We start from the raw sequence: 24,793 nt of genomic DNA, 5'->3' as shown, positions 1-24,793 counted from the left end.
TAAGCTCTGATTGGGTGTTTTTTGGGTGTGCACCAGAATCACCCCTAAACAAAGCAAAAATGAGTTTTGGGTTCCATCTACATAAAAAGAAGATGATAAAGCTCTGGTTGGGCTTATTTCCAATTGTTGTTTTTGGGGTTAAAATGCACATTCACCCAAAAATCGATGTTCACCCACAAAAAGCAAAGCGAAGTGTAGGAAGAAGACGAATAAGCTTTGATTGGGCTTCTTTAAATTCGCATGGTGTTTTTTGGGTGTGCACCAGAATCACCCCTAACCAAAGGAAAAGGAGTTTTGGGTTCCATCGACGTAAAAAGAAGATGATAAAGCTCTGATTGGGCTTATTTCCAATTGTTTTTGGGTTTAGAATGCACATTCACCCAAAAATCGCAGAGTGAAATGTTTGTTATCAGCCCAGATTAAGGATATGAGTTTTGGTTCCATCGCAATAGAACGAGGACGAAAAACTTGGATTGTTCTTTCGGTGTTTATTCATCCACAAATAGCAAATCGAGGTGTAATAAACAAAGACAAAGCAAAACAGGTTGTTTTGGGTTCCATCTACATAGAAGGAAGAATCTTGGATGTCGCTTATTTCGTGTTCTTTGGTGTTAATGCACATTGACCCAGAAATCGCAGTGTATGTAACGAGACCAAAATAACAAAAAAGCGTCATTTTGCTTCCATATGCGTAGAAAGAAGAAGAAGAAGATTTGATTGGGCATATTTCAATTCGCATGGTGTTTTTTGGGTGTGAACCAGAATCACACACAACCAAAGCAAAACGGCGTTTTGGGTTCCATCTACATGGAACATAAAGGGAAGATAAAGCTCAGTTTGTGCTTATTACAAATTGTTGTTTTGGGGGTTAGAATGCACATTCACTCAAACATCGCAGTGAAATGTTTGTTATCAGCCCAAATCAAGCATACATGTTGTCAGAGCTGCCCGAGGTCCCAGCTCACAAAGGACCAACGCCAGTTGGTTACTATTTACAGAGATCTTTATTGCAGTTCAGTTTCGATTTCAAAGCCGCGGCGCGCAGCTCTACGTCTCAAACTCTAGACCGCTGAAGCTCCGTCTGAATCTCCTCCCCCCAGACACCAGTTTAAGACTCTAGCCTTGCTCCACCTCTTCCTTTGCTCTTTCCTCCTCTGGGTCCGCCTGTCCGCTGGGGTCTTGCCCTTTCTAGACTCTTCTGACGCTGAGTCCCCCGAGTCTTCCCCCTGCCTCCGGCGGGCTTTAGGACCTGGTTCCCAATACGGGTTTTCTGCTGTCCCGCGCGCCTGTACATTTGAACTTGGTACGCTCGCCCAGCCGGCAACCTTCCCCCTGACCGTTACACTGCTCCTGTCACTGCTTCCCCCTTCGGGGAGGCTGGCTGGACCTGACTTCCCCTCTGTCCCCTCACTCTCCGAATGTAGCGAGGTCAGCCCTGGCTCATCTTTTCTCCCTGCTGGAGGAGACGCTGGTCCTGATACATGGGACTCTTCCCCCCCACTACGCTCTGATGGGGAAGCTGGTCCTGATCTCCAGCTGCTGCTTTGGGAGTCTCCGCTGGCCCCTTGCTTCTGGTGCATCCCCCCTGGGACCCCCCTTGCCCTGGCCATCGGCGCCCCCCTCTGGGAATCTTCTGATTCGCTGGAGAAGCTCATGGAATCTCTCGGGCCACTGTCATACTCCCCTACGCTGCCCTCAGATTCTTCCCCTTCGCTCTCCATTTCCTCTCTCCCCTATGCCTCTGCTCCTGAGCCCCTGACATCCATCCCCCCTCGAAGCCCCCCTTCCCCCTTCCCCCTCTTCAGGTGCGGGTTCTGGGTGCTCCAGTGCTGTGGAGGTGAGTGTGGGATACAGGTCTTCCTCCCTGGTGTGCAGCCGACCAGCTGGATCCGGCCAGTCCATAATGGGCTCGTCGACGTCGATTTCCTGTGCTTCCATCTCTCTACAGCTGTGCTCGAACCCAGGATCCTCCCCCAACACTTCCATGTCCCTCTCTCCCCCTGTTGCCTCGGGTGATGCTGCGTGTAAGGGCCCCCTCAGCAGTTCCCTGCTCCACCCCACCTCCGGTTGATTGTCCCACCAATAAGAGCGGTCTGTGCCAAACCCCGAGAGTGATCCCTCTGGGGAGCTTGTTTCTGGCGCCGTTTCCTCAGCTGAACATGCTGGCTGAAAGCGTGGGTGTGAAAAGATAGTTGTCGAAAAAATCTGCCGGCATCGGTCTGTGTGGGAAGAGTGCATGGAACTCGTCTTTGAGGTAGTGCTCCTCCACGGCATAGTACGACCTGTTGTCGCTGGCCGGGGTACCTTCCCTGGCAAGGAGATATTCAACCCCCTCTTTCCCCCATCTCGAGTCTAAAATCTCCGTGATCTCGTTGAGTGGTGCTGCCTTCGGTGACCCCCCCTTGTTGGCGATTTGCGGAGTGGGTCTGGTGCATTCCCTGGCGCCTGAAACTTGTGGGGTTCCTTGTAGGGTGTGAGCACTGATCTATGAAAGACCAGGTGCATTCTGGAGTCCTCCGGGAGTGTCAACCGGAAGGCCTTTGGATTGATTTGTGCCTCGACTTGGTAAGGCCCTAGCTGCTTGTGTCTGAGCTTCTTCTTAGCTAATGTTCTGGCCGGCACTGCCTGGGCTGCTAACCAGACCCAGTCCCCCACCTGGATGTCTTCCCCGACTCTCCTGTGCCTGTCTGCCTGCATTTTGTAGGCGTGTTTTGCTAGCTCCAAGTGCCTTCGGAGTTGCTCGTGGACCTCCTGTAACTCCTCTGCCAATGCCTCTGCTCCCTGTGGCTCCCCCTCCCCCTTCGTCTCTAACCCGGGGAAGGTTCTGGGATGCCGCCCATTGTTGGCGAAGAATGGTGTCATCCCCGTAGACACGTGCTTCGTGTTGTTGTAGGCAAACTCGGCCAGCAGTAGGTAGTCCACCCAGGTCGAGGGCTGTTGATTCGCTTGGCATCGCAGGTACTGCTGCATGATGGCGTTGACCCTCTCCGCTTGTCCGTTGGTCTGCGGGTGTCGTGCCGACGCTAAGTTGATCTTGACGTTCAGGATGCCCAGCAGCTTCTGCCAGAAGCTCGAGATGAATTGGCGCCCCCGGTCGGACAGGATGGGCTGCGGTAAGCCGTGAACTTTGAACACGTGGTCTATGAACAGCTTGGCGGTCTGTTCCGCTGTGGCCACCTTCGCGCACGGAATGAAGTGCGCCATCTTGGTGAACAGGTCTACGACCACAAGTACCGCTGTTTTGCCTTGCGAGCTGGGCAGATCTGTGACAAAGTCCAGGGCCACTTTCTCCCACGGTTCGAGCGGCGTCTGTAGCGGTTCCAGCAGTCCCGCCGGCGGCCTGTGTACTGGTTTGGCCCTTTGGCATGTGTCACACCTAGTGACGTAATCCGCAACTTCTCCCCTCATCTTGGGCCACAAAAAGTCTCTGGCTACTAAGTCCGCCATCTTGTCCTTGCCGAAGTGCCCGGTGCTGGGCGCGTCGTGTAACTGCTGTAGTACTTTTGCGCAGAGGTCGTCTCCCGGCACGTAGAGGGCCCCTTTGCGGATGAGCAGTCCGTCGCGTATCTGGAACTCGTCGTCCTTTGCTGTGCCTCTTCGCACCTCCTCCATCTTGGATTGCGCGAACGAATCCGTCTGCAGCGCGCGACGTACCGCGTCCAGGTCCACGGTGGCTAAAGCGCACGCCCACGCCTTCGGTGCGAAAATGTGTTTAGCCGCCACCGGTGCCGCTTCCTCAAGATACTGCGGCTTCCTGGACAGCGCATCCGCCATGACGTTGTTGTCTCCCGGGATGTATTCTATCCGGAAGTCGAAATCCGCAAAGAACTCCGCCCAGCGGATGTGTCTCTGGTTCAGGAACCGCTCCGTGCGCCAGTACTCCAGGTTCTTATGGTCCGTGCGGACCTGCACTGTGTGTTTGGCTCCGATGAGGAAGTGCCGCCACGCCTTGAAGGCTGCATGAATGGCCAGCAACTCCCTGTCCCAGATGGTCTAGTTTTGTTCCGACTTGCTGAGTTTCCTGGAGTAGAATGCGCATGGCCTCCAGTCCCCTTGCGGATCTTGCTGCCACAGGACCGCCCCCACTGCTCTGTCCGAGGCGTCCGTTTCAACCCTCATTGGTTTGCTGGGGTTTACGTGTAGCAGCTGTTCTTCGGACGCGAAGAGACGCTTGAGTCTCCAAAAGGACTGCTCCGCCTGGTCCGTCCAGGTGAACTTCTTCTTGGAGCTGAGGGTGTCCGTGATGGCCGCCGTCTCCATCGCGAATCCCTTGATGAACTTCCAATAAAAGTTGGCGAAGCCGACGAACTTCTGGACCTCCTTCTGATTGCGCGGGCTCTTCCAGTCCAACACCGAGCGGACCTTGGTGCTGTCCATGGCGAGTCCCTTGTCAGACAGCTTGTAGCCCAGGAAATCCACCTCCGTCATGTCGAACTGGCACTTCTCCAGTTTGGCGTAAAGTCTGTGCTCCCGTAGTCTCTGCAGGACCTCCTTGATGTCTCCCTCGTGAGCCTCCAGCGATTCCGAGAAGATCAGGATGTCATCTAGGAAGCAGACGCACTTCTTGTAGAGGAGCCCCGCTAACACGTGGTGCATGAAGGCTTGGAAACAATGTGAGCCATTTTGCAAACCAAACGGCATAACTCGATATTCATAGGTGCCTAAAGGCGTAAACATGGCTGTCTTCCACTCATCTCCCTCCCGCATGCGTATAAGGTTGTACGCCCCTCGTAGATCCAACTTGGTGAAGATGTGTCCCTTCCTCACCGTCGCGAGCAGTTCGTCGATCTTGGGCATGGGGAATGCTGTGGGTTTTGTCCTGGAATTGATGATTCGGTAATCAACTACAAGCCTCCGTTGGTTCGTGTCTTTCTTCTTCACGAAAAACACGGGACTGCCCCCCACTGCTTTGGATTCATGGATGAATCCCCGCTTCAAGTTGTGATCTATGAACTCCCTGAGTTCTTGCAGTTCGTCTTCAGACATGGAATACAGTTTTCCAGTCGGCAGTGTCGCCCCCGGCAGGAGGTCAATCTTGCAGTCGTAGGGCCTGTGGGGGGGTAGCTTGTCCGCTTCCTTCTCGCAGAAGACCTCCAAAAACGCCTTGTACTTGTTGGGTACCGCTTGCACCATGCCTAAGTGTAGCTGTGGTTCATCCTCTTGCCCCTCATCCTCCTGGCTGGTCAGAATGCAGTGTTCTGTGCAGTAGGAGGAGCAGAAGGTCAATTGACCCTGGTACCATGCAATGCCAGGCTGTGCCTATCCAGCCAACTCATGCCCAACACTATGGGCGTGTCCGACAGGTGGGTGACGTTGAAGCTGATGACTTCGCGGTGATTTCTAATTTGCATCACCATTGGCGGTGTTTGCTGTACCACCTGTCCTCCCAGTAGCTCTCTGCCATCGACCGTGACGACGTTCAGGGGCACCGTGGCTGGTAGGAGCGCTATGCGATGTTGCTTGATGAAATCCACTCCTACAAAGTCTGCATTACTACCAGAGTCAATAGGGACTTCCAGAGTGGTAATAGGGACTTCCAGGGTGAGTCCATTGGGCAGCTGGAGTGATGCGGTGAGTTGCATCACTGGTTTGGGCGGGAGGGGGTCTGTGGGCTGTAAAATCTCTGGGGACTGCTTCACTGACTCGCCTGGCTGGGCCCCAGTGCCTCTACCTCCAACCAGGCTTCGTTGTTTCCCTGCAGCTGTTCCCCCTGCTGAACTGCTCCCCTTACTGTTGCTGAGGCTGCAGTGTGACTCTGGAGCCTCTGGGGACACTCTTTGGCCATGTGCTGTGCACTGTCGCAGATATAACACTTCCTGCTCCCTCTAGGAGCCTTCGCCTTGACTGCTCCTGGTGTTTGGGCTCTGGTTGCTGTCTGAGCCTAGGCACCACCTATCTCCATCGGCTCTTCTGCCCCCCCCCCCAGTGGAGGCGTGGACTGCACGCGTGCTGTCTCTCTGGGTAGGAAGGGAGTCGTTCTGGCTGGTGTGCGTGCCATATGTCCCTCATCCCTGCTCCAAGGGCGTTCTTCCAGGCGCACCCCTATCGCCAGCACTCTTTGGACGACTTCTGTGGTGCTCTTAGGTCTCTCCCCCCCTCGCCAGCTTATCTTTCATGGGCCCATTTAGCCCCTCCCAGAACAGATCCCTGATGGCAACGGAGTCCTTCCCCCAGCCCAGCACGTTTACTAACGCAAAAAAGCGGGAGTGATATTGTCTCACAGTGGCTTTACCCTGCTTCAGCCCATGCATTTCCCTCCTGGCCACATCCACATCTACTGTTGATTTAAAACAATCGTCCATAGCCTTGATAAAGGCGTTTGAAACTTGGAGGGCGGGATCTTGAGGTTATATTACGAAGCTGCAGCCCTCTGCTGGTTGAAGGATTGGATCCTATTGGAGAACACCGACGTCCTTGACCTGGAGGGATTTGATAATGCTTTTGGGTGGCATGCATATTTGTGGTATGACAAGGTTAAAGTTCATAAATTGTTCAAAAACCATATTGTCAGAAGGGCAATTTTCATGGTCTGGTCAAAATACAAAGACTTATTGGAGAGTAAAACTCCGAGGTGGCTCTCACCGATGGAGGCCAAAGCACGTAAAAGACTCAATATGGAGGCCCACTGGCCTAAATATTGGGAAATAATTGAAAAAATTGGAGATAAATGGAGGTTACAGAGTATGGAAAAGTTAAAAAACAAGGTGCGAGATTGGTTGCATTATGCTCAAATCCAGGAAGTTTTTAAAGCAGACAAAAAAGTGGGTTTTCAGGAGGATAAATCGAAACTAGAAACAGAGTTGCTTGAGCCAAAATCCAAGCTAATTTCGAGAATGTATAACTTGCTGCTTAAATGGAACACACAGGATGAGATTGTCAAATCCTCTATGATAAAGTGGGCACAGGACTTGGGGCATAACATTATGTTTGAAGACTGGGAAAGGTTATGGAACACCGGAATGAAATTCACGGCATGTACTGCCTTGAAGGAAAACATTATGAAAATGATATACCGGTGGTACATGACCCCAGTCAAGCTTGCAAAGATATATCACCTGTCCGATAATAAATGTTGGAAATGTAAGGAAGAGGAAGGGACATTTTTACACCTCTGGTGGACCTGCCCGAAAGTGAAGGCCTTCTGGGAAATGATACATAATGAACTAAAAAAGGTGCTGAGATTCACCTTACCTAAGAAACCGGAGGCCTTCCTTCTGGGCATGGTAGACCAGAGGATGGTCAAGAAAGATAGAACTTTCTTTATGTACGCTACTACAGCAGCGAGGATTCTGTTGGCAAAGCACTGGAAGACACAAAATCTACCCACATTGGAAGAATGGCAGACGCAGCTGATGGACTATATGGAGTTGGCTGAAATGACTGGCAGAATTCGAGACTCGGGAGAAGAAGAAACGGAGGAAGTTTGGAAAAATTTTAAGGACTATTTGAAAAAGTATTATAAGTTGTATGAATGTTAAAAAATGCTCCTTTCTAGGAAGGTATACCTTCAGTATCGGCAAATTTCTGAATTGATAAATAAGACACTATAAGACAGAAGTGAGGTAACGAAATATTTTTATTGTGTGGAAATTAAAAATTAATGCAATTGCATCGAAATGTTTACATCAGATAACACGATAAAATGGAAGATATATTGTTATGTATAAAACAAGTCAACAAATTGCTGAGGTTTTGGTTACACAGGGAATGCAGTGCTCGGGAGATGGGGGAAGTCCATTGGATTCATGGAAGTATGTATTTGAAAGTGGAAATTTGTCTATTAAAAACCTAATAAAATATTTATAAAAAAAAAAGAAAGAAAAGAAACTTGGAGGGCGGGATCATTGTCGTGCCATAAATTGCGCAGCCACGCTTTAGCTTCCCCGTGCAGATGAGTTATTATGAAGCCTACTTTCTCCTCCTCATCTCTAAAGTCTTTCTGAAGCAAACTGAGCGTGAAAACTATGTCTGCTCTGAAGTTAGGATACTGCTGCAGATTCCCGTCGAAGTGGGCTACGATGCTGCCCCCCCTCTTCCCGAGCCCAACTCCCTCCGGCTTGGGTCCTGGCTGCCCCTCCTTGCCCAAACGTTCCCACCTGGCTTGCAGATCCCGGCAGAGCGCTACTGCTTCTTCCTCCCTCTTTTTGGATGCTGCTACTTCTGCGTAAAGCGTCGCGATTGCTTCTTCCAGGTCTTTCTTTTTTTATATATATATAAATTTTTATTAAGATTTTTTTCCATAAAAAACTCCAATCATAACAATTTACACATCACATATTTTAACTTATTGGACCTCCCTCAACTTCTCTGACAATCATTCGTAGTTCAATTCCTATCTTCACATTCCTTGATTTTAATATTGCCATTAAATACTATATTTCTATCCTTGCTTGCCTTCTAACAATATTCCTTGTGTTTTCACAAAGCTTCTTTAAAACACACTAGCGTTGTACAGTCCTCACATACAGTTTTCAAATACTCCGTAAATTTTCCCCAGTCCTCAAAAAACCTATGATCCTTTTGGTATCTGATTTTCCCAGTTAATTTATCCAGTTCTGCATAGTCTGTTAATTTTGTCCTCCATTCTTCCAAAGTCGGAACTTCTTCTTGTTTCCATTTTTGGGCCAACAATGTTCTTGCTGCGGTGATTGCATACTGAAAAAGTTTACAGTCTCTCCTATTTATGTCCATTCTTGTTATTCCCAGCAAAAAGGTTTATGGTTTCTTAACAAAGCTATATTTTAGCATTTTCTTTAGTTCATTATATATCATCTCCCAGAACCCCCTTACTTTCTTACAATCCCACCACATACGCATAAATGTACCTTCTTTCTCCTTACATCTCCAACATTTGTTACAAGTTTTGTACATTTTTGCTAATTTTACTGGTGTCATATACCACCTGTATACCATCTTCATTACATTTTCTTTCAATGTGACACATGCTGTAAACTTCCGGTTTTCATTCCATATTTTTTGCCAATCATCCATTTCTATATTATATCCTAAATCTTTGGCCCATTGAATCATAACCACTTTTACTTCCTCATCCATTGTATGCCATTCCAACAAAATTTTATACATTTTGGAAATTATCTTACAGTCATTATTAACAATTTCTGTTTGAAATTTTGAATCTTTTTCTTTGTACCCTTTTTCTTTCACATCATTTTTAAACATTTCACTTATTTGAAAGTAGTGCAACTAATCATAAACATGTTCTTTTACTTGTTCGTATGGTTTTAATCTCCACTTCCCCCCTTCCTTCACCACCAAATCTCCATAGGTAATCCAGTCACTTCTCATATTAATTTTTTTGACACCTATAACCTCTAATGGGGATAACCAATGTGGGACCCCCATTTCCAATATATTTTTATATCTGTCCCAAACTTCCAATAACGATCTCCGGAAAATATGATTTTCAAATGATTTATAACCCTTTTTCTTTTCTTTCCAAAGATACGCGTGCCATCCAAATATGTTATCGAATCCTTCCAAATCCAGGAGCTTTGTATTTTTAAGTTTAATCCATTCTTTCAACCAGCAAAGACATGATGCTTCATAATATAACTTCAAATCTGGCAGGGCAAAGCCTCCTCTTTCTTTTGCATCTGTTAATAGTTTATATTTGGGACACAGGTGGCGCTGTGGGTTAAAGCCTCAGCGCCTAGGACTTGCTGATCGAAAGGTCGGCGGTTCGAATCCCTGCTGAGGGGTGCGCTCCCGCTGCTCGGTCCCAGCGCCTGCCAACCTAGCAGTTCGAAAGCACCTCCGGGTGCAAGTAGATAAATAGGGACCGCTTACCAGCGGGAAGGTAAACGGCGTTTCCGTGTGCAGCTCTGGCTCGCCAGAGCAGCGATGTCACACTGGCCATGTGACCCGGAAGTGTCTCCGGACAGCGCTGGCCCCTGGCCTTTTAAGTGAGATGGGCGCACAACCCCAGAGTCTGTCAAGACTGGCCCGTACGGGCAGGGGTACCTTTACCTTTACCTTTAATAGTTTATATTTCATTCTCGGCTTTTTGCCCTGCCAGACATATCTTGAGATCATCCTTTGCCATTCTTTAAAGATCGCCGCTCCTTTTAATATTGGTATCGTCTGAAATAGAAATAACATCTTTGGTAGCACTGACATCTTGATCATTGAGATTCTACCCCAAAGGGATAATTTTAGTCTTTTCCATACTTCCAGGTCCTTCTTAATTCCATTCCACACCGGAACGTAGTTGTTTTGGAACAGATCAATATTTTTTGGAGTTAACCATATTGCTAAATATTTCACCTTCTTAACAATTTCAATGCCTGTTTGTTGTTGCAATACTTCCATCATTGTTTTTTCCATATTTTTGGCTATAATTTTGGTTTTCTTCCTATTTATTATAAAACCTGCCACCTCTCCAAATTTTTCAATTTCGTCCAATATCTCAGCTGCAGTCTCCGTCGGCTCTTCCACCATCAGAACTAAGTCGTCAGCAAAGGCTTTAACTTTGTATTGATTTTGGCCTACTGTCACCCCCTTTATGCTTTCATTTTTCCTTATTGAATCCAATAAGACCTTAAGGACCATTATGAATAATAGTGGTGATAGCGGGCAACCCTGTCTAGTACCTTTAGAAATTTTAATTTCTTCTGTTATCATATTATTCACTATCAACTTCGCTTTTTGCTCCGTATATATTGCCTTTATTCCATTAAAGAAATCATTCCCCATTTCCCTCTGTTCAATATTTTTCAACATAAAGTCCCATGATACGTTGTCAAATGCCTTTTCGGCGTCCACAAACATGAGCATTGCTTGTTTCTCATTCCTGGCTGTCAGGTACTCTAAAATATTTATAACGTTCCTCACATTATCTCTCATCTGTCTGCCAGGAAGGAAACCCGCTTGATCTTCATGAATGATTTCTTGTAAAACCTTTTTTAGTCTCTCTGCCATTATTCCTGCGAACATTTTGTAGTCCATGTTTAATAAAGAGATTGGTCTGTAATTCTTTACTTGAGTTAAGTCCGCATCTTCTTTTGGAATAAAGGTTATGAATGCTTCTTTCCACGTCTCTGGAATTTCTCTCTCCTTTAATATGTTGTTCATTACTTCTCTCAGTGGTAACATTAGGGTTGTTCCCAATTCTTTATAGTACCTTGCTGTAAAACCATCTGGTCCTGGGGCTTTCCCATTCTTCAGTTTTTTTTTATCGCCGCCTTCATCTCCTCTATATCAATTGGGGTATTCAGCCTTTCTTGTGCTTCTGTCGGGATCTTTTGCACCTCTTTCTCTTTTAAATATCTTTCTATTTTCCTCATGTTGTTCTTTTCTTTTCGTTTATACAATTGTCTATAAAAGTCCAAGAATCCTTTTCTGATATCTTTGGGGTTGGTTATCTCATCTCCTCCCACTCCCATTTTATTTATTATGTTTTGCTCCTTCCTTTTCTTGATCTGCCAAGCAAGCCACTTTCCTGATTTATTTGCGAATTCAAAGTTCTTTTGTCTCAATTTTTTTAATGTTCCATTCCACTTCTTTGTTTATTATCATTGCAAATTGAGTTTGTAGAACCTTAATGCTTTGTTTAATTCTTGCATTATTTGGTTTCTTGATTAATTTTTGTTCATTTTCCATAATTTGTTTTAAAATTTCTTTCTTTTCTTTCTCTCTATTTTTCTTTTTGATCAAATTCTGTTGTATGAAGAACCCTCTCATCACCGCCTTGCTTGCATCCCAGACTGTACTTATCCTTGTTCCTTTGTTACAATTATCTTCAAAATATTCTTTCAATTTCTTCTGTGCCTCTTGCACCACCTTTTGGTCATCTAGTAAATAGTCATTCATTCTCCATCTGAATGTTCTTTCTTCAAAACCTTTAAGTTCTAATTTAATGGGACTATGATCTGAGATAACTCTCGGTTGAATTTCCACTTGAAGGATTCTTGGAGTTAATTCATTTGATATCCAAATTTGATCATTTCTGGACATTGACTGATTTGGTTCCGAATAGAATGTGAACTGTTTTTCCAATGGGTGTCTTAACCTCCAAATGTCTATTAAATTACAGTTTTTGACCATTTCAAAAAAAGTTTTGGGTAGTTTTCCTTCTTTCGATCCATTTCTGAGGACACCACCCCGTTCATATCTCCCATCACGACTATCTTTTGGTCCGCAAATTCCAACAGCTTTTCTTCCAAATTCTTATAAAAATCAGTTTTATTTCCATTAGGTGCATAGATCCCGACAATCATTATTTTTTCACCTTGCCAATTAATTTGAACTGCAATGATTCTTCCTTCATCATCCTTAAAAATTTGCTGGGCTTCAATTTTACTTTTTACATACAATATCACTCCCCTCTTTTTTTCTTTATCTGAAGATATAAATTCATTTCCAAGTCTTTTATTAATCAAAATTTTCCTGTGTCTCTTTGCCACGTGTGTCTCCTGCATACAAATTATATCTAAATTCTTCTTCTTTAAGAATTGTTCCACCTTATTTCGTTTTTTCTTTTCGTTCAGTCCATTCACATTCCAATTCCATATATTTAAAGCCATGTTGTTTCCAATTAATCAATTTAAATTTTTTTACCTAAATTATTATAATCTTTCTTCCTCTTCCGCTTCCTCTTCTTCTTCCTCCTCCTCTTCATCCAATTGTCCTCCATTTTTCCTCTTTACATCCACACCTCCGGTTGCTCCTTTGGCTTCTTCTTCTTCTGCTGCTGTCAATTCTTTATACTTTCTCTGGAACTTGCCTATCTCCCCCGGGCTGGTCAGTCGATGTCTCTTGTTTTTATAAGTAAAGGAGATCCCTTCCGGGAATTCCCATTTGAATTCTATGTTGTTCTTCTTAAGAATTTGTACCAGTGGTTTATAGGGGTCTCTCCGCTTCAGCAGCCTAATTGGGATGTCTTTAAAGATAATGATGTAGCAGCCATCTATAGACAGTCTTTTTTCCCTATTTTTTTGAAGAACCAAATTTCTCATGTCTCTATCTTTGAAGGTTATCAGGCAGTCTCCTGGAAATTTCTTTGCTTTAGTCGTTCTTACCTTCATTCTGAAAGCGTTTTGTACTGTATTTGCCACCTCCCCTTCTTGAAGCTCCAACCATTGTGCCAGTTCTGTTATTAGTTTTTGTCTGATATTCTCACTTTGAGTTTCTGGTATCCCTCTCAGCCTTAAATTGACTTCCCGTTGTCGGAGTTCATTCATGGAGATGGCATCCCACATTTCTTCTTGTGATTTATTAGTTTCCAGAAGACCCACCCTGATTTTGTCCTCTTCCCGTTTCAGTTCCCTCATTTCCAGTTTTGTCTTTTTCATTCCTTCTTCTAACACATGAGTTCTTTTAGATACTTCTTTGATTTGTCCTTTCAGTTCATTTACTGTCTCATCTATCTTCTTATCCATTTTCCCAATCTTTGAATCCACCTGTTCGATTTTTGTTTCTAAATTCTTCTCACTCTGCCTGATTTCTGCAAACATTTTTAATATTTCAGATCTAAAATCTGATTCTTGCTTGGACCCCTTTCTTTCTCCCGGAGTCCCCCCTCCCCACTTTTTTTCTGTGCATGCAACATTTCGCACAATTTTGTTAATAACCCACTAATTAAAATGTCAAACCTGCTTTCACTGTCCCCAATAATCCAGTTTTTTATCCCCCTCCCCCCAAAAAGAGCAGATTAGTCTCCCCCAAACATCCTCATTCAATATATTTTTAGTCCTATTTTTAATCCTAATATGGTTATATCCAATGTTCAATTTCAATATTCAATGTCTTCCCTTCTTCTTGCCACCAATTAGGCTAATCCGCCAAATAAGATGTTTAAATTTCAAATTCAATAAATAAGTCCAATCGATCCTTAATCTTGAGTCTTCCTGCCACCATTTAGGCTAATCCATACCATGTTACATGCATCGACACTCTTAATTTTCTTAATCTTCTTGCCCTCAATTGGGCTAATTCCCATAAAGACTCAAACTGGGGGGGTATTCCGGGAGTTGCACTCAAACAGATTAAGACTTTTTGAAGTTCCTTCCCGGCAGCCAGAGATCCCACTTCAATAACGACAAGTCAGCCCGAAGAGTCCAGCCAAGGCCAGACAAGCAAAAAGAAAAAAACCCCTGTAATTTCTCTCCCAACCACCAGGAGGCCACAGTCCGGCAGAGAGAAATAAAAAGAAAGAAAGAAAGAAAGAAAGAAAGAAAGAAAGAAAGAAAGAAAGAAAGAAAGAAAGAAAGAAAGAAAGAAGGCGAAGTGAATATACCAAAAAAGGAAAAAAAAAATTGCCCAGCTTCGGATTTAATTCCCCACAGATACCGGTGATACAGTTGTTTTGAATGTCTAGAGTTATTTGGGTTTAAATTAAATAGTAACGCCGTACCAAACAGACAGCCTCTTTCTCCTCCTTCCTCTTCCTGGCACACAAAAGCAGGAAAAAAAACAATGGAGTCTCTAACACAATGGAATCTTCCGTTGCGCAGAACTTTCAAAAGTGAAACTACCGTCCCTTCTTTCCCCACCGTTATAATGGGGGCTGGAGAAATAAAAAAAAAAAAAAGCAAATAGCACTATAGTATCTTTTTGCTCCCCTCTACTTTCCTCTTTTGCCAGTTACTTAGTTTCAAATAGTCCGGAAAGTTTCCAAAGGGAGAAAAGTTTGACCGCTAGCGACACTCACGTTTTTCACCGCTCTGCCTAGATCTCTGCGTCCGCAATGATTTCAGATAGAAGTTGAGCTCTCTTTGACTTCCTTTTTGTTCGAATTATCTTTAAATCAGATCCATGTTATACCATCCTTATTTAAGCTCGAATTTACTTTTTTTTTGAGAATCCAGCGCTTCTCCCTCAGGCTCGGGGCTTCGCTTTCTCGGAGGCAGCTATGGCTTCCCTCAGCCCGCTTCTCCCCCCGCCGTACTCTTCGCTCCGAAAACGGAGTTACCTGACGGCCGGGAGGTCCGCAATTTGGCTCCGCGGGAACCAGTGTATCTGCATGCCCTCCAGATACTTTTCAGGGGACCACTGCGCCCTGTGGAACCCCTATTTTCCTCCGAGAAGCTCGGGATTCTCCGCAGTGAAGAAATCCCCGCCTGAATCGGAGTCGTGCTTCTTCCAGGTCTTTCACCCTGTCCTGTGTAGTCATCTTTGCCGATCTTCGTGAGCTCGCAAAACACCAAGTTTTGCCCCTCGCTGCGCCAACTCACGCTGCGAGGGTTCAATTTTATAGGAGACAGAACTTACTGTCAGAGCTGCCCGAGGTCCGAGCTCACGAAGGACCAACGCCAGTTCGTTACTGTTTATAAAAGTCTTTATTAAAGTCAGTTTCGATTTCAAAGCCGCGGCGCGCAGCTCTACGTCTCAAACTCTAGACCGCTGAAGCTCCGTCTGAATCTCCTCCCCCCAGACACCAGTTTAAGACTCTAGCCTTGCTCCACCTCCTCCTTTGCTCTTTCCTCCTCTGGGTCCACCTGTCTGCTGGGGTCTTGCTCTTTCTAGACTCTTCTGAGGCTGAGTACCCTGATTCTTTCCCCTGCCTCCGGCGGGCTTTAGGACCTGGTTCCCAATCCGGGTTTCCTGCTGTCCCGTGCGCCTGTAAATTTGAACTTGGCGCGCGTGCCCAGCTGGCAACCTTCCTCCTGACCGTTACACTGCTCCTGTCACTGCTTCCATCTTCGGGGAGGCTGGCTGGACCTGACTTCCCCTCCGTCCCCTCACTCTCCGAATGTAGCGAGGTCAGCCCTGGCTCATCTTTTCTCCCTGCTGGAGGAGACGCCGGTCCTGATACATGGGACTCTTCCCCCCCACTACGCTCTGGTGGGGAAACTGGTCCTGATCTCCAGCTGCTGCTTTGGGAGTCTCCGCTGGCCCCTTGCTTCTTGTGCATCCCCCCTGGGACACCCCTTGCCCTGGCCTTCGGCGCCCCCCTCTGGGAATCTTCTGATTCGCTGGAGAAGCTCATGGAATCTCTCGGGCAACTGTCATACTCCCCTACGCTGCCCTCAGATTCTTCCCCTTCGCTCTCCATTTCCTCTCTCCCCTGTGCCTCTGCTCCTGAGCCCCTGACAGGTGTTTTCTTTCCATCTCAATAGAAAGAGGACGAATAAGCTTGGATGCTTCTTTCGATGTTCATTCACCCACAAATAGAAAAGCGAAGTGTAGTAAGTCTAAACAAGGCAAAACAGGTTGTTTTGGGTTCCAACTACGTAGAAAGAAGAATCTTGGATTTCAATTATTTCGCGTCGTGTTCTTTGGTGTTAATGCAACATTGACTCTGAAATCGCAGTGGATGTTATGAGACCAAAATAACAAAACAGCGTCTTTTCGCTTCCATATGCATAGAAAGAAGACGAATAAGCTTTGATTGGGTGTTTTTTGGGTATGCACCAGAATCACCCCTAAACAAAGCAAAAAGGAGTTTTGGGTTCCATCTACATAAAAAGAAGATGATAAAGCTCTGGTTGGGCTTATTTCCAATTGTTGTTTTTGGGGTTAAAATGCACATTCACCCAAAAATCACAGAGTGAAATGTTTGTTATCAGCCCAGATTAAGGATATGAGTTTTGGTTCCATCGCAATAGAAAGAGGACGAAAAACTTGGATTGTTCTTTCGGTGTTTATTCATCCACAAATAGCAAAACAAGGTGTAATAAACAAAGACAAAGCAAAACAGGTTGTCAGAGCTGCCCGAGGTCCCAGCTCACCAAGGACCAACGCCATATCGTTACTATTTACAAAAGTCTTTATTGAAGTTCAGTTTCGATTTCAAAGCCGCAGCGCGCAGCTCTACGTCTCAAACTCTAGACCGCTGAAGCTCCGTCTGAATCTCCTCCCCCCAGACACCAGTTTAAGACTCTAGCCTTGCTCCACCTCTTCCTTTGCTTTTTCCTCCTCTGGGTCCGCCTGTCCGCTGGGGTCTTGCCCTTTCTAGACTCTTCTGAGGCCGAGTCCCCCGAGTCTTCCCCCTGCCTCCTGCGGGCTTTAGGACCTGGTTCCCAATCTGGGTTTTCTGCTGACCCGCGCACCTGTACATTTGAACTTGGCGCGCGCGCCAAGCCGGCAACCTTCCTCCTGACCGTTACACTGCTCCTGTCACTGCTTCCCCCTTCGGGGAGGCTGGCTGGACCTGACTTCCCCTTTGTTCCCTCACTCTCTGATGGAGGCGTGGCCAGCCCTGACTCATCTTCTCTCCCTGCTGGAGGAGACGCTGGCCCTGATACATGGGACTCTTCCCCCCCACTACGCTCTAGTGGAGGAGCTGGTCCTGATCTCCCGCTGTCGCTTTGGGAGTCCTTGCTGGCCCCTTGCTTCTGGTGCGTCCCCCCTGGGACCCCCATTGCCCTGGCCATCGGCGCCCCCCTCTGGGAATCTTCTGATTTGCTGGAGAAGCTCATGGAATCTCTCGGGCCACTGTCATACTCCCCTACGCTGCCCTCAGATTCTTCCCCTTCGCTCTCCATTTCCTCTCTCCCCTGTGCCTCTGCTCCTGAGCCCCTGACAGTCGTTTTGAAGTGTGATCCTGTCCTCTGGGGTCTTAGCCACCCCTCCCAGTTTGGTGTTGTCAGGGGCTCAGGAGCAGAGGCACAGGAGAGGGAGGAAATGGAGAGCGAGGGGGAGGAATCCGAGGGAAGCGCAGGCGATGACAGTGGTCCAAGGAATTCCCTGAGTCTCTCCAGCAAATCAGAAGATTCACAGAAGGCGGCGCCGATGGCCAGGGCAAGGGGGGTGCCAAGGGGGATACCCCAGAAGGAAGGGGCCAGCGGGGACTCCCAGAGCAGCAGCTGGAAAGCAGGACCAGCTTCCCCACCAGAGCGCAGTGGGGGGGAGGAGTCCCAGGTATCGGGACCAGTGTGCTCACCACCAGCGAGAGGAGATGAGTCAGGATTGACCACGCCTCCATCGAAGGTTGCCGGCTGGGCGCGCGCGCCAAGTTCAAAAGTACAGGAGAGCGGCACAGCAGGTAGCCTGGACAGGGAACCGGGTCCTAAAGCCCGCCGGAAGGAGGGACAAGAGTCAGGGGGGTCAGCGTCAGAAGAGTCCAGAAAGGAGGAAACCCCGGGGGGCAGACGGACCCAGAGGAGGAAAGAGCAACGGAAGAGGTGGAGTAAGGCTAGAGTCTTAAACTGGTGTATAGGGGGCGGGGACTCAGACGGAGCTTCGCCGGTCTAGGTTCTAAGACGTAGAGCTGCACGCTGCTGCTTGGAAATGGAAACTGAACTTCAATAATGACTTTTGTACATTATCACAGACTAGCGTTGGTCCTCTGTGAGCTGGGATCTAGAGGCAGCTCTGACAGGTGTCATCTGCAAATTTGATCAGGATGCCCTTGAGTCCATCATCCAAGTCGTTGATAAAGATGTTGAATAAGACCAGGCCCAAGACAGAACCCTGTGGCACCCCACTAGTCACTCTTCTCCAGGATGAAGAGGAACCATTGATGAGCAACCTGTTTTGCTTTGTCTTTGTTTATTACACCTCGATTTGCTATTTGTGGATGAATAAACACCGAAAGAACAATCCAAGTTTTTCGTGCTCTTTCTATTGCGATGGAACCAAAACTGATATCCTTAATCTGGGCTGATAACAAACATTTCACTCTGCGATTTTAGGGTGAATGTGCATTTTAACCCCAAAAACAACAATTGGAAATAAGCCCAACCAATTCAAGATGGAGGAGGTGCGAAGAGGCACAGCAAAGGACGATGAGTTCCAGATACGCGACGGACTGCTCATCCGCAAAGGGGCCCTCTACGTGCCGGGAGACGACCTCCGCGCAAGAGTACTGCAGCAGTTACACGACGCGCTCAGCGCCGGGCACTTCGGCAAGGACAAGATGGCGGAATTAGTAGCCAGAGACTTTTGGTGGCCCAAGATGAGGGGAGAAGCTGCGGATTACGTCACTAGGTGTGACACGTGCCAAAGGGCCAAACCAGTACACAGGCCGCTGGCGGGACTGCTGGAACCGCTACAGACGCCGCTCGAACCGTGGGAGAGAGTGGCCCTGGACTTTGTCACAGATCTGCCCAGCTCGCGAGGCAAAACAGCGGTACTTGTGGTCGTAGACCTGTTCACCAAGATGGCGCACTTCATTCCGTGCGCGAAGGTGGCCACAGCGGAACAGACCGCCAAGCCTCCCCGAAGATGGAAGCAGAGGGAGAAACAGTGACAGAAGCAGCGTAACGGTCAGGAGGAAAGTTGCCGGCTGGGCGCGCGTGCCAAGTTCAAATGCACAGGCGCGCGGGGCAGCTGGGAGCGAGGATTGGGAGCCAGGTCCTAAAGCACGCCGGAGGCAGGGGGAAGAATCCGGGGACTCTTCAGCATCAGAAGAGTCCAGAAAGGGCAACACCCCGGCGGGCAGACGGACCCAGAGGAGAAAGGAGCAAAGGAGGAGGTGGAGTAAGGCTAGGGTCTTGAACTGGTGTCTGGGGGGAGGAGATTCAGACGGAGCTTCAGCGGTCTAGGGTTGAGACGTAGAGCTGCGCGCCACGGCTTTGGAATGGAAACTGAACCTTAATAAAGACTTTTGTATATAACAAGAACTGGCGTTGGTCCTCTGTGAGCTGGAACCTTGGGCAGCTCTGACAGTAAGCTCCGTCTCAATAAAACCTTCGCAGCGTGAGTTGGCGCAGCGGGGCGCAAAACTTGGCGTTTTGCGAGCTCACGAAGATCGGCAAGGATGGCTACAGAGGAAAGAGTGACAGCCCTGCAAGAAGCAGTCACGAGGCTTTCCATGGAGGTAGCAGCATCCAGAAAGAGAGAGGAAGAAACAGCAGCGTTCTGCCAGGATCTGCAAACCAGGTGGGAAATTTGGAAGAAAGAGGGGCTGCCAGGACCCAAGCCGGAGGGAGTTGGCCTCGGAAAGAGGGGGGGCAGCATCGTATCCCATTTCGACCGGAATTTGCAGCAGTATCCTAACTTAAGGGCAGACATAGTTTTCGCGCTCAAGTTGCTGCGAAAAGACTTTAGAGATGAGGAGGAGAAAGTGGGGTTCATAATAACTCATCTGCATGGGGAAGCTAAATCGTGGCTGCGCAATTTGTGGCGCGAAAATGACCCCGCCCTCAAGGATTCAACAGCTTTTATCAAGGCGATGGACGCTTGTTTTCAATCAACAGTTGATGTGGATTTGGCCAGAAGGGAAATGCATGGGTTGAAGCAAGGGAAAGCCACTGTGAGACAATATCACTCCCGCTTTTTTGCGTTGGTAAATGCGCTGGGCTGGGAAAAGGACTCAGCAGCCGTTCGAGACCTGTTCTGGGAGGGGCTGAATGGGGCTGTGAAGGATGAAATTGCACGGGGGGACAGACCCAGCAGCACCGCGGAAGTAGTCCACAGAGCGCTGGCGATAGGAGTGCGTCTGGAAGAACGCCCTTGGAGCAAAGATGACGGACGTTTGGGACGCACACCAGCCAGATCAACTCCTTTCCTACCCAGAGAGCCAGCGCGCGCCCAGTCCACGCCTCCACTGGGAGGGGGAGAAGAGCCGATGGAGATTGGTGGTGCCAGGGCTCAGACAGCAACCAGAGCCCAAACACCAGGAGCAGTCAAGGCGAAGCCTCCTAGAGGAAGCAGGAAGTGCTACATCTGCGACAGTGCACAGCACATGGCCAAAGAGTGTCCCCAGAGGCTCCTAAAGCACACTGCAGCCTCAGCTACAGTAAAAGGAGCAGTGAAGCAAGAGGAGCAGCTACAGGGAAACGACGAAGCCTGGCTGGAGGCGGAAGCCCTGGGGCCCAGCCAGGCGAGTCAGTGAAGCAGTCCCCAGAGATTTTACAGCCCACAGACCCACTCCCGCCCAAACTGGTGGTGCAACTCACTGCATCGCTCCAGATACCCAATGGATTCACTATGGAAGTGCCCATTACCATTGACTCTGGTAGTAATGCACACTTTATAGGAATGGATTTCATCAAGCAACATCGCATAGCGCTCCTGCCAGCCACGATGCCCCTGAAAGTCGTCACGGTCGATGGAAGAGAATTGCTGGGGGGTCAGGTGGTCAAGCAAACGCCGCCGATGGTGATGCAAATTGGAAATCACCGGGAAGTCATCAGCTTCAATGTCACCCACCTGTCGGACACGCCCGTAGTATTGGGCATGAGTTGGCTGCAGAGGCACAGCCCGGCATTGGCATGGTACCAGCGTCAATTAACTTTCTGCTCCTCCTACTGCGCAGAACACTGCATCCTGACTAGCCCGGAGGAAGAGGGGCAAGAGGATGATCCGCAGCTACACTTAGGCAGGCTGCAAGCGGTACCCCACAAGTACATGGCGTTTTTGGAGGTTTTCTGCGAGAAGGAAGCGGACAAGCTGCCTCCCCACAGGCCCTACGATTGCAAGATTGACCTCCTGCCGGGGGCGACGCTGCCTACCGGGAAACTGTATTCCATGTCGGAAGACGAACTGCAAGAACTCAGGGAGTTCATAGATCACAACTTGAAGCGAGGTTTCATGCAGGAGTCCAAAGCAGTGGGGGGCAGTCCCGTGTTTTTCGTGAAGAAGAAAGACACGAACCAACGGAGATTAGTTTGCGATTACAGGGTCATAAATTTGAGGACGAAGCCCACGGCATTCCCCATGCCCAAGATCGATGACCTACTCGCGACGGTGAGGAAGGGACGCATCTTCACCAAGTTGGATCTTCGAGTGGCGTACAACCTCATACGTGTGCAAGAGGGCGATGAGTGGAAGACGGCCATGTTTACGCCTTTGGGCACCTATGAATACAGAGTTATGCCATTTGGTTTACAAAATGGCTCCCATTGTTTTCAAGCCTTCATGCACCACGTGTTAGCGGGACTCCTCTACAAGAAGTGCGTCTGCTTCCTGGACGACATCCTGATTTTTTCGGAATTGCAGGAGACTCACGAGAGGGACGTCAAGGAGGTCCTGCAGAGACTACGGGAGCACAGACTTTACGCCAAACTGGAGAAGTGCCAGTTCGACATGACGGAGGTGGATTTCCTGGGCTACAAGCTGTCCGACAAGGGACTCACCATGGACAGCACCAAGGTCCGCTCGGTGCTGGACTGGAAGAGCCTGCGCAATCGCCAACTTTTATCGCAATTTCATCAAGGGGTTCGCGATGGAGACGGCGGCCATCACGGACACCCTCAGCTCCAAGAAGAAGAAGTTCACCTGGACGGACCAGGCGGAACAGTCCTTTCAGAGACTCAAGCGTCTCTTCGCGTCCGAAGAACAGCTGCTACACGTAAACCCCAGCAAACCAATGAGGGTTGAAACGGACGCCTTGGAGAGAGCGGTGGGGGCGGTCCTGTTGCAGCAAGATCCGCAAGGGGACTGGAGGCCATGCGCATTCTACTCCCGAAAACTAAGCAAGTCGGAACAGAACTACACCATCTGGGACAGGGAGTTGCTGGACATTCATGCAGCCTTCAAAGCGTGGTGGCACTTCCTCGTTTTTCGTGGATTTCAACTTCAGCATAGAATACATCCCGGGAGGCAACAACGTCATGGCGGATGCGCTATCCAGGAAGCCGCAGTATCTCGAGGAAGCGGCACCGGTGGCAGCCAAACACATTTTCGCACCGGAAGCGTGGGCGTGCGCTTTGGCCACCGTGGACCTGGACGCCGTACGTCGCACGCTGCAGACGGATGCCTTCGCACGATCCAAGATGGAGGAGGTGCGGAGAGGCACAGCGAAGGACGACGAGTTCCAGATACGCGACGGACTGCTCATCCGCAAGGGGGCCCTCTACGTGCCGGGGGACGACCTCCGCGTCAAAGTGCTGCAGCAGTTACACGACGCACCCAGCGCCGGGCACTTCGGCAAGACCAAGACTGCGGAATTAGTAGCCAGAGACTTTTGGTGGCCCAAGATGAGGGGAGAAGTCGCGGATTACGTCACGAGGTGCGACACATTCCAAAGGGCCAAACCAGCACACAGGCCACCAGCGGGATTGTTGGAACCGCTACAGATGCCTCTCGAGCCTTGGGAGAAAGTGGCCCTGGAATTTGTCACAGATCTGCCCAGCTCGCGAGGCAAGACAGCGGTACTGGTGGTCGTAGACCTCTTCAGCCAAGCTGTTCATAGACTACGTGTTCAAGGTTCACGGCTTACCGCAGTCCATCTTGTCCGACCGGGGTTGCCAATTCATCTCGAGCTACTGGCAGAAGCTGCTAGGCATCCTGAACGTCAAGATCAACTTAGCGTCGGCAAGACATCCGCAAACCAACGGACAAGCGGAGAAGGTCAACGCTATCGTGCAGCAGTACCTGCGATGCTACACGAATCAACAGCCCTCGACCTGGGTGGAATACCTACCGCTAGCCGAGTTTGCCTACAACAACACGAAGCACGTATCCACAGGGGTGACACCGTTCTTCGCCAACAATGGACGGCATCCCAGAACCTTCCCAGGATAAGAGAAAGTGGGGGAGGGGGAGACACAGGGAGCAGAGGCTTGGGCAGAGGAATTGCGGGAGGTCCACGAGCAGCTCCGAAGGCATTTAGAATGGGCAAAGCAAGCGGACAAGGTGCAGGCAGACAGGCACAGGAGAGTCGGGGAAGACATACGGGTGGGAGACTGGGTCTGGTTAGCAGCCCAAGCAGTGCCGGCCAGGACGTTAGCTAAGAAGAAGCTCAGACACAAACAGCTAGGACCTTACCAAGTCGAGGCACAAATCAATCAGGTAGCCTTCCAGTTGACACTCCCGGAGGGTTCCAGAATGCACCCGGTCTTTCATAGATCAGTGCTTACACCCTACAAGGAACCCCACAGGTTCCAGGTGCCAGGGAACGTACCAGACCCACCCCGCAGATCGCCAACAGGGGTAGGGTTGCCGAGAGCAGGGCCACTCAACGAGGTCACAGAGATTTTGGACTCGAGATGGGGGGAAGAGGGGGTTGAGTATCTCCTCGCCAGGGAAGGTACCCCGGCCAGCGCCAAAAGCTGGGTACCGTACTATGCGGTGGAGGAGCACTACCTCAAAGACGACTTCCATGCACTCTTCCCACACAGACCTATGCCGGCAGATTATTTCGATGAATATCTTTGGTGGGACGATCAACCGGAAGGGGGCTGGAGCAGGGAGCTGCTAAAGGGGCCTTGGCAGGCAGAATTCCCCGAGGCGACCGGGGGGGAGACGGACATGGACGTGTTGGGGGAGGATCCTGGGTTCGAGCACAGCTGCAGAGAGATGGAAGCAGAGGAGATTGACGTCAATGAGCCCATTCCGAACTGGCCGGACCCGACCAGCTGGATGCACATCGGAGGGGAGGAACTGTATCCCGCACTCACCCCCACAACACTGGAGCACCTGGAACCCGCACCCGAAGAGGAGGAGGGGGAAGGGGGGGCTTCGAAGGGGGGATGGATGTCAGGGGTTCAGGAGCAGAGGCACAGGGGAAAGAGGAAGCGGAGAGCGAAGGAGAACAATTCGAGGGCAGCATAGGTGAGGATGATAGTGGGGGAAGAGAGTCTATGAGTCTGTCCAGTCATTCGGAAGATTCCCAGAAGGGAGCACCGATAGCCAGAGCAAGGGGGGTCCCGGGAGGGACGGACCAGAAGCAAGGGACCAGCGGTGACTCCCAAAGCAGCAGCTGGAGATCGGGACCAGTTTCCCCACCAGAGCGTAGCGGGGGGGAAGAGTCCCATGTGTCAGGACCGGCTTCCCCTCCAGGGGAAAGAGAGGATGAGTCAGGGCTGACCACGCCCCTATCGCTGAGTGAGGGAACAGAGGGGAAGTCAGATCCAGCGAGCCCCCCCGAAGGCGGAAGCAGTGACAGAAGCAGCGTAACGGTCAGGAGGAAAGTTGCCGGCTGGGCGCGCGCGCCAAGTTCAAATGC

This window comes from Podarcis melisellensis (genome assembly GCF_964234715.1).
Source record: "Podarcis melisellensis genome assembly, chromosome: 5".
NCBI lineage: Eukaryota > Metazoa > Chordata > Lepidosauria > Squamata > Lacertidae > Podarcis > Podarcis melisellensis.
The sequence above is the reverse complement of the archived record's forward strand: the minus strand, read 5'-3'. Positions refer to the sequence as shown.